Consider the following 11,310-nt stretch of genomic DNA (forward strand, 5'->3'; position numbering starts at 1 on the left):
TTGTTTTTAATATTTAAGTAAGTATTATTTTAACTTGGAAAGTTTTCTGGATGCTATATTGTAAGCCGGACAGTATAAATCAAGTAAGCTTTTCAGTTTGAGAATTTTACAATGCTTAGATCAATGTAAATACACATTTGACTCTGCCTTGTGATTTTAATATATATATATACATTTTAGAATCACATATATACAGGGAGTGCAGAATTATTAGGCAAGTTGTATTTTTGAGGATTAATTTTATTATTGAACAACAACCATGTTCTCAATGAACCCAAAAAACTCATTAATATCAAAGCTGAATAGTTTTGGAAGTAGTTTTTAGTTTGTTTTTAGTTATAGCTATTTTAGGGGGATATCTGTGTGTGCAGGTGACTATTACTGTGCATAATTATTAGGCAACTTAACAAAAAACAAATATATACCCATTTCAATTATTTATTTTTACCAGTGAAACCAATATAACATCTCAACATTCACAAATATACATTTCTGACATTCAAAAACAAAACAAAAACAAATCAGTGACCAATATAGCCACCTTTCTTTGCAAGGACACTCAAAAGCCTGCCATCCATGGATTCTGTCAGTGTTTTGATCTGTTCACCATCAACATTGCGTGCAGCAGCAACCACAGCCTCCCAGACACTGTTCAGAGAGGTGTACTGTTTTCCATCCTTGTAAATCTCACATTTGATGATGGACCACAGGTTCTCAATGGGGTTCAGATCAGGTGAACAAGGAGGCCATGTCATTAGATTTTCTTCTTTTATACCCTTTTTTGCCAGCCACGCTGTGGAGTACTTGGACGCGTGTGATGGAGCATTGTCCTGCATGAAAGTCATGTTTTTCTTGAAGGATGCAGACTTCTTCCTGTACCACTGCTTGAAGAAGGTGTCTTCCAGAAACTGGCAGTAGGACTGGGAGTTGAGCTTGACTCCATCCTCAACCCGAAAAGGCCCCACAAGCTCATCTTTGATGATACCAGCCCAAACCAGTACTCCACCTCCACCTTGCTGGCGTCTGAGTCGGACTGGAGCTCTCTGCCCTTTACCAATCCAGCCACGGGCCCATCCATCTGGCCCATCAAGACTCACTCTCATTTCATCAGTCCATAAAACCTTAGAAAAATCAGTCTTGAGATATTTCTTGGCCCAGTCTTGACGTTTCAGCTTGTGTGTCTTGTTCAGTGGTGGTCGTCTTTCAGTCTTTCTTACCTTGGCCATGTATCTGAGTACTGCACACCTTGTGCTTTTGGGCACTCCAGTGATGTTGCAGCTCTGAAATATGGCCAAACTGGTGGCAAGTGGCATCTTGGCAGCTGCACGCTTGACTTTTCTCAGTTCATGGGCAGTTATTTTGCGCCTTGGTTTTTCCACACGCTTCTTGCGACCCTGTTGACTATTTTGAATGAAACGCTTGATTGTTCGATGATCACGCTTCAGAAGCTTTGCAATTTTAAGAGTGCTGCATCCCTCTGCAAGATATCTCACTATTTTTGACTTTTCTGAGCCTGTCAAGTCCTTCTTTTGACCCATTTTGCTAAAGGAAAGGAAGTTGCCTAATAATTATGCACACCTGATATAGGGTGTTGATGTCATTAGACCACACCCCTTCTCATTACAGAGATGCACATCACCTAATATGCTTAATTGGTAGTAGGCTTTCGAGCCTATACAGCTTGGAGTAAGACAACATGCATAAAGAGGATGATGTGGTCAAAATACTCATTTGCCTAATAATTCTGCACTCCCTGTAGATAGATATATATATATATATAGAACTTCACTATTGTGCACTGATTATTTTTCCTTTGAGGGGCACTTTGAACCCTACTAATTATAATAACAATAAGTTTGATGCACCAAATGCAAACACAAGTGCATTCTTTACTTAGACTTTATTTTTATTATTTTATAAATCACTTTATAATTATTATACTTGTTTTGATTGTATTCATATTTGTATCACTGTATTATATAGAAAATTAATGTAGCAAGAGCTGTGTGTGGCAGCCTTGAATATGTAGCAATATGATTGTGCTACATACAGTAGGTTATTAACATGATGTAGCACTCCCGCACCCCTTCTTAAGCAGCTGTTATATTACAGACACCACTGAAACAGAGGTGATTGTAGTGCATTCTCCTTTCTTTCAAATGAGCATGCTGTAAGGTTTCTTCTTTGTAAAAAATGCTGTGCATGCAATGGTGACATGGCTGAGTAATACAGGACCCACAGGGGTCAAAATATATATTTATCTGCTAATTTGGAAACTTTTTCTGGGTCAGATATGCACTACCCAGTGCAGTATTTAATATGCTTTAAGAAGTAAGTGTCCCTTAAAAACTTTGACTTGTAACTATTGTCAGTAAAATGTTGCTGGGTGTCACCATGGGAGAATCAGTTAGAATTGTGCCATCTGTCATTTCCCAGCACCATATAACTTTTCTGTGAAGCTTTCCCATACTGTTTTATGCCCCTTATATCATGTGACAGCCATCAGCCAATCACAAAATGCATATGCGGGGCAGTGAACAATGACACATGCTCTGTAGGAGTTAGTGCTTTTGAAAGTGTGCATATAAAAAAAAATGTGCATAATATGATAATGGGAGTAATTTAAAACTGCATGGTCTATCTAAATCATGAAACTTAAATTTAGACTTTATTGTCCTTTTGAATAAAAAAATAGACTTTCATTAAGAAAGGATGGCTGGAATTTTCTACTACTAATTTAATTCCCCCAAAATATTATTCATAACTCAAAAATTTTAATAAATAGAAAAAAAAGATCAAGATACCACTATATGTCATTCAGTAACTTAAAGGAACGCTAAAGCCCAAAAAAATTTCTTTCATGATTCAGGTAGAGAATACAATTTAAAAAAACATTTCAATTTACTTCTATTATCTAATTTGCTTCATTGTTTGTTGAAGAAATAATGCAAATGGATGAGCCAATCACACAAGGCATCTATGTGCAGCCACCAATCAGCAGCCATTCAGCAAATGATATCAAGAGAATTAAGCAAATTAGATAATAGAAGTAAATTAGAAAGTTGTGTAAAATTTCATGCTCTATCTAAATTATAAGAGAGAAAAAATGGGTTTATGTCCCTTTAAGGAGCGCAATTAAAAAAAATTCAATTAACTTATGTAATTATATTTGATTCTTAATTGTGGTATCCTTTGTTGAGACTTGGGGTGCATGTTTCTTTCGCACCATATGGATGTCATTGTCATAAACATTGTTGAGAACACTGCGGCCAGCTCCTGAGTATAAATAAGTTTGCTTTCTGTCCTGTTTAGAAGTCACACAAAAAAAGCCAAGATAGTCAAAATCAGTCTGAAACATGGTAAATGATCCAAAATATATAGGGCTAGATTATGAGTGGATCGCTATTTTGTACTGCTGCTCATGCATTAACTTCGCCAGATAAAGGATTTTTGTGCGTGTCGGGTTGCGCTCTTATTACAAGTTGAAAGAAAAAGTTTGTGCATGAGCCTGATGTGCATAAAAAATGGAACTTAGAATATTGCGAAAGCGCTAACATATTCCCCCATAGACATCACTGGAGAGCAAAAGTGGAAAAACTCATAGTCGTGTGCAAACCCAATCCCATTTAACCATTGCAATGTTCTTTACATAACAGAATATGTTTTATTTTTTCTTAAATAAGTATTTCTATATACATCTGATGTTTTTTTCATAAGATATAGTATACACACACACACACACACACACACATATATATATATATATATATATAAAATACAAAATAAATCTGCACTCACTGGACTTTGAAAAACAAAACGTGGTTTATTGTTGTGACAACTTTCACAACAATAAACCATGTTTTGTTTTTCAAAGTCCAGTGAGTGCGGATCTATTTTATATTATTGATAACCATTGTTCCTGACACCCTGGCCATTCATTGAGGAGGTGAAAGTGCTTATCCCACAAATATTGCTTTATATATATATATATATATATATATATATATATATATATATATATATATAGGTATAGATATATACAGAAATATATATATATACATATATATAAGAATTTCTATTTCAAAATACTAAGGCCTAGATTTAGAGTTTGGCGGTAGCCGTCAAAACCAGCGTTAGAGGCTCCTAACGCTGCTTTTTACCGCCCTCCGGTATTTAGAGTTTAGTTACCGACACTCAAAAAACACCCAACGCACAAATCTCTACCGACAGCTCAGACCCAGTAGTTAACATCTACCGACAAAATAAACATCCACGAATCCAAAAACAAATATTACACAAAGTACACTTACACTCATACAAACACTACACTATATTTATTTTTCAGATTTAATATTTTTTCTTCAAAATAGAAAGGATCAAAGTTGCGAGATCTCGGGTGTTAGAAAAAAAACAACACAAATCCATTTTGCCATTGACTAACATTGACACAATGGAAAAGACCCTCATATAGCTACATCTAACTAATAATATTATCACAAACATACACTCATCGATGCATACCAAAAATATACACCACATTACATACACAAACAAGTTATTTATTACAAAATGAACACGATTTAGCTACTTTTTCACACAGGCTCATGACGTCACCCACTTTACGAGGAAAACCAGTCTTTGATTTTTTTTTTACCAAAATTTTGAGCCTCCATTGACTTATATGGGGAAGTCGTGCTCGTGCACGTGACAGACAGATTTCCCTAACGCACGCAAAAAGCGTAGACCAAAAAACTCCAAATACCAGCGCTAGAAATCGGAAAAAAAACATGCTTTTCTGCGTTAGACCCAGCTATGACAAATAGATCAAGAAATGACTATTTCCCTATGGTGGACTTATGGATTTTACTTATTGAATATTCACAACAGCATTAAATTGTTTCATACTTTTACATTACATCAACTACAAATCAACATCACTAGTAATAAACATTTTTAAAAAAAATATTACATTTAAACGGACACAAAAATAATTACAACATTTCAGGATTCACAAACAGTACACAATGGGAAACACCTCTCATTTACCTTTATTATTGCATTTCATTTATTCAACTCATATGCTTGCAGCAACAGCATATCTACATAGGCTTAACACATGATCAGTCATGGATGCACATACATTACTTTTATCATTCACTCATACATGTGCATTCAAATGATGGGGGAAAAACACATTACATTCTCTCTAGGAATCACAAAACAGAACATATGGATTTTACTGTACTTTTAACATCATGATTCCATCACAATAAACCATTAGGAATTACGTACAAGAAGAACATCATTACACCAGATTACAGATGTGTCAGATCCTATCTGCCTCCTGTTGCTGTTCCTTTAAATTTCCTCTTGCCTCCCTATAAAACCCCACAGTTTCATTGTCACTTTGCTGGATTATTCTTCCTGTCTCTGACGTCTCAGAGTCTCAGTGAACCAATCCGGTTCTCACCTTACAGGAAGTCAGCTGCTCTTCCAAACTTCACTCCTCTGAAGCCTTGCTGAATCTTCTAACTCCCTGCTACGCTGCGTGCTCAACCTGTCAGCTCTCACTGCCTTCCTACTCACACAGGCTGTCAGCACACGCTGCCACATCATCAGCTACGGCCGCATTCGTACCCGCTCTCACACATCCTCAGAGCAGGGGTAACCTAAGCTGGATATACATCTAACAGTTGTCGGTTTATCCTAACACCATCCTCAGGTCGTATACTTCTTTATTGCTGACATTTATTTCTGCTCAAGATCGCTGTAAATATTACACTCATATTTAAGCTGCAGTAACTGCCTGAGATTTCTACCATTCCCTCCTCGCCTTTGCACAGTGATACAGACTTCAGTGTCTCTATCACTAGTGTATCTTGGCATATATTAAACTCAGATTCCTTACCTGTAAACTTCCAGTTGCTTGCAGTTAAGGATTCTGAGACATTCCTAAACCTGAGTATCAATTCCTACTAAAAACAGGTTTTGTGTAAATTTATTTTGCTTGAATTTGTAAGGTGTGATATAATAATCCAGCCTAAAGATTTAATTACTGGTGTTACAATTATGGATATGTCTGAGATATCAAATCAATTATCAGTTCTCACACAGCGTATGGATAATGTGACTCAATCAGTCAGGGAATTACAAAGTGAAACCCAGGTGTTAAAAGACTGTGTGAGAGAGATGTATGCTGTTAAAACCACACAACCAGAACCACAGGTTTCCTCGCCAGATAAATTCAGTGGTAACAGGGCTAATTTCAAAGAATTCAGAAATGCCTGTTTACTTTTGTTTGAACTCAAACCTAAAACTTATAACTCTGACCGGTTAAAGGTTCTGACCATTATTTCTTATTTGAGGGCTGAGCCCCGAATTTGGGCTGATAGTTTATTTGAAAATCAAAACCCAATATTAGATTCACTACAAGATTTTCTAAAGGCATTTTCTTCTTTATACGATGATCCTTTTAAGCAGGAATCTGCCGAAACATCACTTAGGGGCCTAAAACAAGGCAGACAGCCTGTGGAGAATTATATTTCTCAATTTAAAATATATGCCATTGAATCCAAATGGAATGAGGCTTCACTAAGACACCAATTTAGAATTGGACTCAGCGAGGAAATAAAAGATGAATTATCCCGCACTGGAGTACCAACTAGGTTGGAGGATCTCTGTAGTCTTTGTACTACTATAGACAGACGTCTGCGTGAACGCAAACTTGAGAGATCTGGTACCTCATCAACGTACAAAAAGTACACACCCACTGCTCTCACTCCTAAGGAATCAGAAACACCTATGGAGATTGGGTTTATGCGTGGTCCACTCTCTACTGAAGAGAAAAGTAGAAGGCGTGCTTTAAGATTGTGCATGTACTGTGCATCCCCAGAGCATGATGTGAACACCTGCCCTCTTTTGAAAAAGACAAAACTTGGTAAGACAATCTCTAAGTCTCTTAGCCTATCACTAAACAAAAAATCTGATTCTCATATTACTTTGCCACTTACATTACAGTGGGATCTCCATCACATTGAAGTCGAGGCGTTAATCGATACCGGGGCTTCAGCAAGCTACATTGATTCTGAATTTGTAAAACTAAATAAAATTCCCTTCCTAGCAAAACAGGTGTCCGTCTCAATTAATTTAGTTGACGGATCATCTCTCTCAACAGGTCCTATAACTCAGGAGACTATACCTTTATTACTCTGTATTAATTCACGTCACAGAGAAGTAATTAGTTTTGACATAATTCCTAGCCCACTATATCCTATCATTCTCGGCTTATCATGGTTGCAACTACACAAACCTGATTTTGACTGGCAACACTCGACTGTAAATTTATCTTCCACATATTGTACACAAACTTGTTATCCACTTGACAACATTTTACTTACCACTACTGAAAACATACCTACTGTATATCAAGACTTCCAAGATGTATTTAATAAAACTGAGGCACAGGTTCTTCCGCCACACAGGCCATAAGATTGCCCCATTGACCTTCTTCCTGGTGCAACTATTCCTGTAGGTCACATATACCCATTGTCAAAACCTGAATTAGATCATTTGAAGTTATACCTACAAGAGAATTTAGCCAAAAGGTTTTATACGACCATCAACCTCCCCAGCTGGGGCTGGTATTTTCTTCGTTAAAAATAAAGATCAGACACTCAGGCCTATAATAGATTATAGAGAGCTAAACAAAAGAACAAAGAAAAACCGTTACCCACTCCCACTTATACCTGAACTTATAGAGAGGTTACGCACTGCCAAGATCTTTACAAAATTGGATCTCAGGGGTGCTTACAACCTCATACGAATGAGGGCTGGAGACGAATGGTTGACGGCTTTTAGAACCCGGTATGGTCATTATGAATACACTGTCATGCCATTCGGCCTTTGTAATGCTCCAGCAACATTTCAATGCTTTATCAACGACATTTTTCGTGACATTCTAGATAATTTTGTAGTTGTATACTTAGACGATATACTCATTTATTCAGACACTGAAGAACAACATATCACCCATGTCAGGACTGTTTTAGCACGCTTAAGAGAACATAAATTGTATGCCAAGGTAGAAAAATGTGAGTTCCATAGTTCTAAGGTCACTTTTTTGGGATATGTCATATCTAACTCTGGAATTATGATGGATGATTCAAAAATCCATGCGATAACCCAATGGCCAACTCCGAATACCAAGAAACAGGTACAACGGTTTCTTGGATTCGCCAATTTTTACCGTAAGTTTATTTGTAACTTTGCACACACAGCCAGACCTCTCACTGACTTGACTAAACAGGGAAAGCCCTTTAAATGGACAGATAAATGTGAACAGGTCTTCCAAAAATTAAAAAAAGACTTCACCACAGCTCCCATACTGCAGTTCCCAGACACAAATAGACAGTTTATTGTCGAGGTGGATGCTTCGGATTATGCTCTGGGGGCAATCTTGTCGCAAAAAACGATTCTTACTGATAAAATGCATCCGGTTGCTTATCTCTCCAGATTACTAACGTCTGCTGAACGCAATTACCCTGTTGGGGAAAGAGAATTACTGGCGATCAAGATTGCATTTGAGCAGTGGAGACATCTACTTGAGGGTGCTACATGTCCTATTATAGTAATAACGGATCATAAAAACTTGCAGTACCTACAGCAAAATAGAACTTTGTCAGCCAGACAACTTCGCTGGAATCTCTATTTTTCGAGATTCGACTTTATCATCACTTATCGTCCAGGTACTCGAAATGGTAAGGCTGATGCTCTCTCCAGAAGGGACTCCAGACCACTCACTCAGGAAGCACCATCCACCATTATTCCAAAATCCAAAATTCTAGGGTTACTCATAACCTCTCATCCTGATTTCCAAAACTCTCAAGTAAATGACCCTTCCAAACCGCTTCAACTTCTTCATACAAAACAGAACGGGTTGTACTACTACAATAACTCATTATATATACCTCCTACTTGTAGGACTGAACTCCTTCACTCCTGTCATACCTCTCCTTTATCCGGACATTTAGGTTTTAGGAAAACATTGGATTTGCTTCGCCGTCACTATTGGTGGCCAGCTATGACCACATCAGTTCAAAATTTCATCACCCAATGTACCACCTGTGCAACTTCAAAACCAAGTCACAAATTTCCAATAGGATTGCTTCAATCTTATCCGGTTCCAGAAACTCCTTGGTCACATATTGCAATGGATTACATTGTCGACCTACCACCCTCCAATCGTTACACTTCAGTACTTGTAATAGTAGACCTGTTTACGAAAATGGCACATTTTGTTCCTGCAGTTGGTTTACCCACTGCTCAAGAGACCTGCGAGATGCTCATTAAGGAAGTAGTCCGCTTACACGGACTCCCTACAGTGATTTTAACTGATAGGGGTTCGCAATTTACGTCCCGTTTCTGGAAAACTCTCTGCCAAACTCTGCAAATTACTCAAAAGCTCACGACATCTTATCACCCCCAGTCTAACGGGCAAGCAGAGCGAACTAATCAGTGGTTGGAGCAGTACCTCCGCTGTTTCTGCTCTAACCAACAGGACACTTGGGCTAAACATCTAGCTTTGGCAGAATTTGCTTATAATAATTCCACTAACTCATCCACCTCATTCAGCCCGTTTTTCCTCAATTATGGAATACATCCGAGGATATCCTACCTACCCTACAGTCCCTCCATGAACCCGAGGGTAAATGATGCTGTTAACGACATCTCTCAAACCTTCACAGTTGCTCATCGCAATATTCAATCCGCACAAGCATCACATAAGAAATATTATGATTTGCGTCATACACCCCAACCAACTTACCAAATTGGTCAACATGTATGGCTCTCTACTAAGAATCTTAGGCTGCGTACTCCATCTAGGAAGTTAAGTAAGCTTTTCATTGGTCCTTTCCCGATTGTCGATATTAAACATCCTACGACTGTTACCCTTCAACTACCTGATGTCTACAAGATTCATCCTACTTTTCACGTGTCCTTAGTGAAACCCTGTCTTACTCATAACTTGACCCCCGGTTCGGTCTCTCACAACGTCACTCAGGATCAGGAATACGAGGTACACTCTATTGTTGATTCCAGACGTAGAAAGGGTCTTCTTGAATACCTTGTTCATTGGAAGGGTTTCGATCATTCTGAGGACTCCTGGGAACCGGCTACTTCTGTATCTGCTCCTAGATGTGTATCCTTGTTCCACCGTAGAAACCCTGATAGCCCTGCTCCATGAACACTCGTGGTGCGTTCCTTTTTGGGGGGGCTGTGTCAGATCCTATCTGCCTCCTGTTGCTGTTCCTTTAAATTTCCTCTTGCCTCCCTATAAAACCCCACAGTTTCATTGTCACTTTGCTGGATTATTCTTCCTGTCTCTGACGTCTCAGAGTCTCAGTGAACCAATCCGGTTCTCACCTTACAGGAAGTCAGCTGCTCTTCCAAACTTCACTCCTCTGAAGCCTTGCTCAATCTTCTAACTCCCTGCTACGCTGCGTGCTCAACCTGTCAGCTCTCACTGCCTTCCTACTCACACAGGCTGTCAGCACACGCTGCCACGTCATCAGCTACGGCCGCATTCGTACCCGCTCTCACACATCCTCAGAGCAGGGGTAACCTAAGCTGGATATACATCTAACAGTTGTCGGTTTATCCTAACACCATCCTCAGGTCGTATACTTCTTTATTGCTGACATTTATTTCTGCTCAAGATCGCTGTAAATATTACACTCATATTTAAGCTGCAGTAACTCCTCTCATTTATTGCCTGAGATTTCTACCATTCCCTCCTCGCCTTTGCACAGTGATACAGACTTCAGTGTCTGTCTATCACTAGTGTATCTTGGCATATATTAAACTCAGATTCCTTACCTGTAAACTTCCAGTTGCTTGCAGTTAAGGATTCTGAGACATTCCTAAACCTGAGTATCAATTCCTACTAAAAACAGGTTTTGTGTAAATTTATTTTGCTTGAATTTGTAAGGTGTGATAAGATGTCACTTTATGGGAAGGAACAACAATGCCAGACCGCTATATAGAAGTCAGCATATGTGGGACACAATCACAATATATACGTATATGTACATAACACGCATCACCCATCACGCAACCACAAAGCACACATTTATATTTTATTCAGCACACAATAACAATGTAGTCAAATACAACAACACAATGATGATTTCAGAACTACATAGGCAGGTTAATAATATGATGACCATAGGCAGGTTAATAATATGATGACGTCATTAGAAGATTCAACCATACACATTACAGATTCACGACTGTACCGCCCCTTTCAGAAAT

Source organism: Bombina bombina, chromosome 2, assembly GCF_027579735.1.
Source record: "Bombina bombina isolate aBomBom1 chromosome 2, aBomBom1.pri, whole genome shotgun sequence".
Taxonomy (NCBI): Eukaryota; Metazoa; Chordata; class Amphibia; order Anura; family Bombinatoridae; genus Bombina; species Bombina bombina.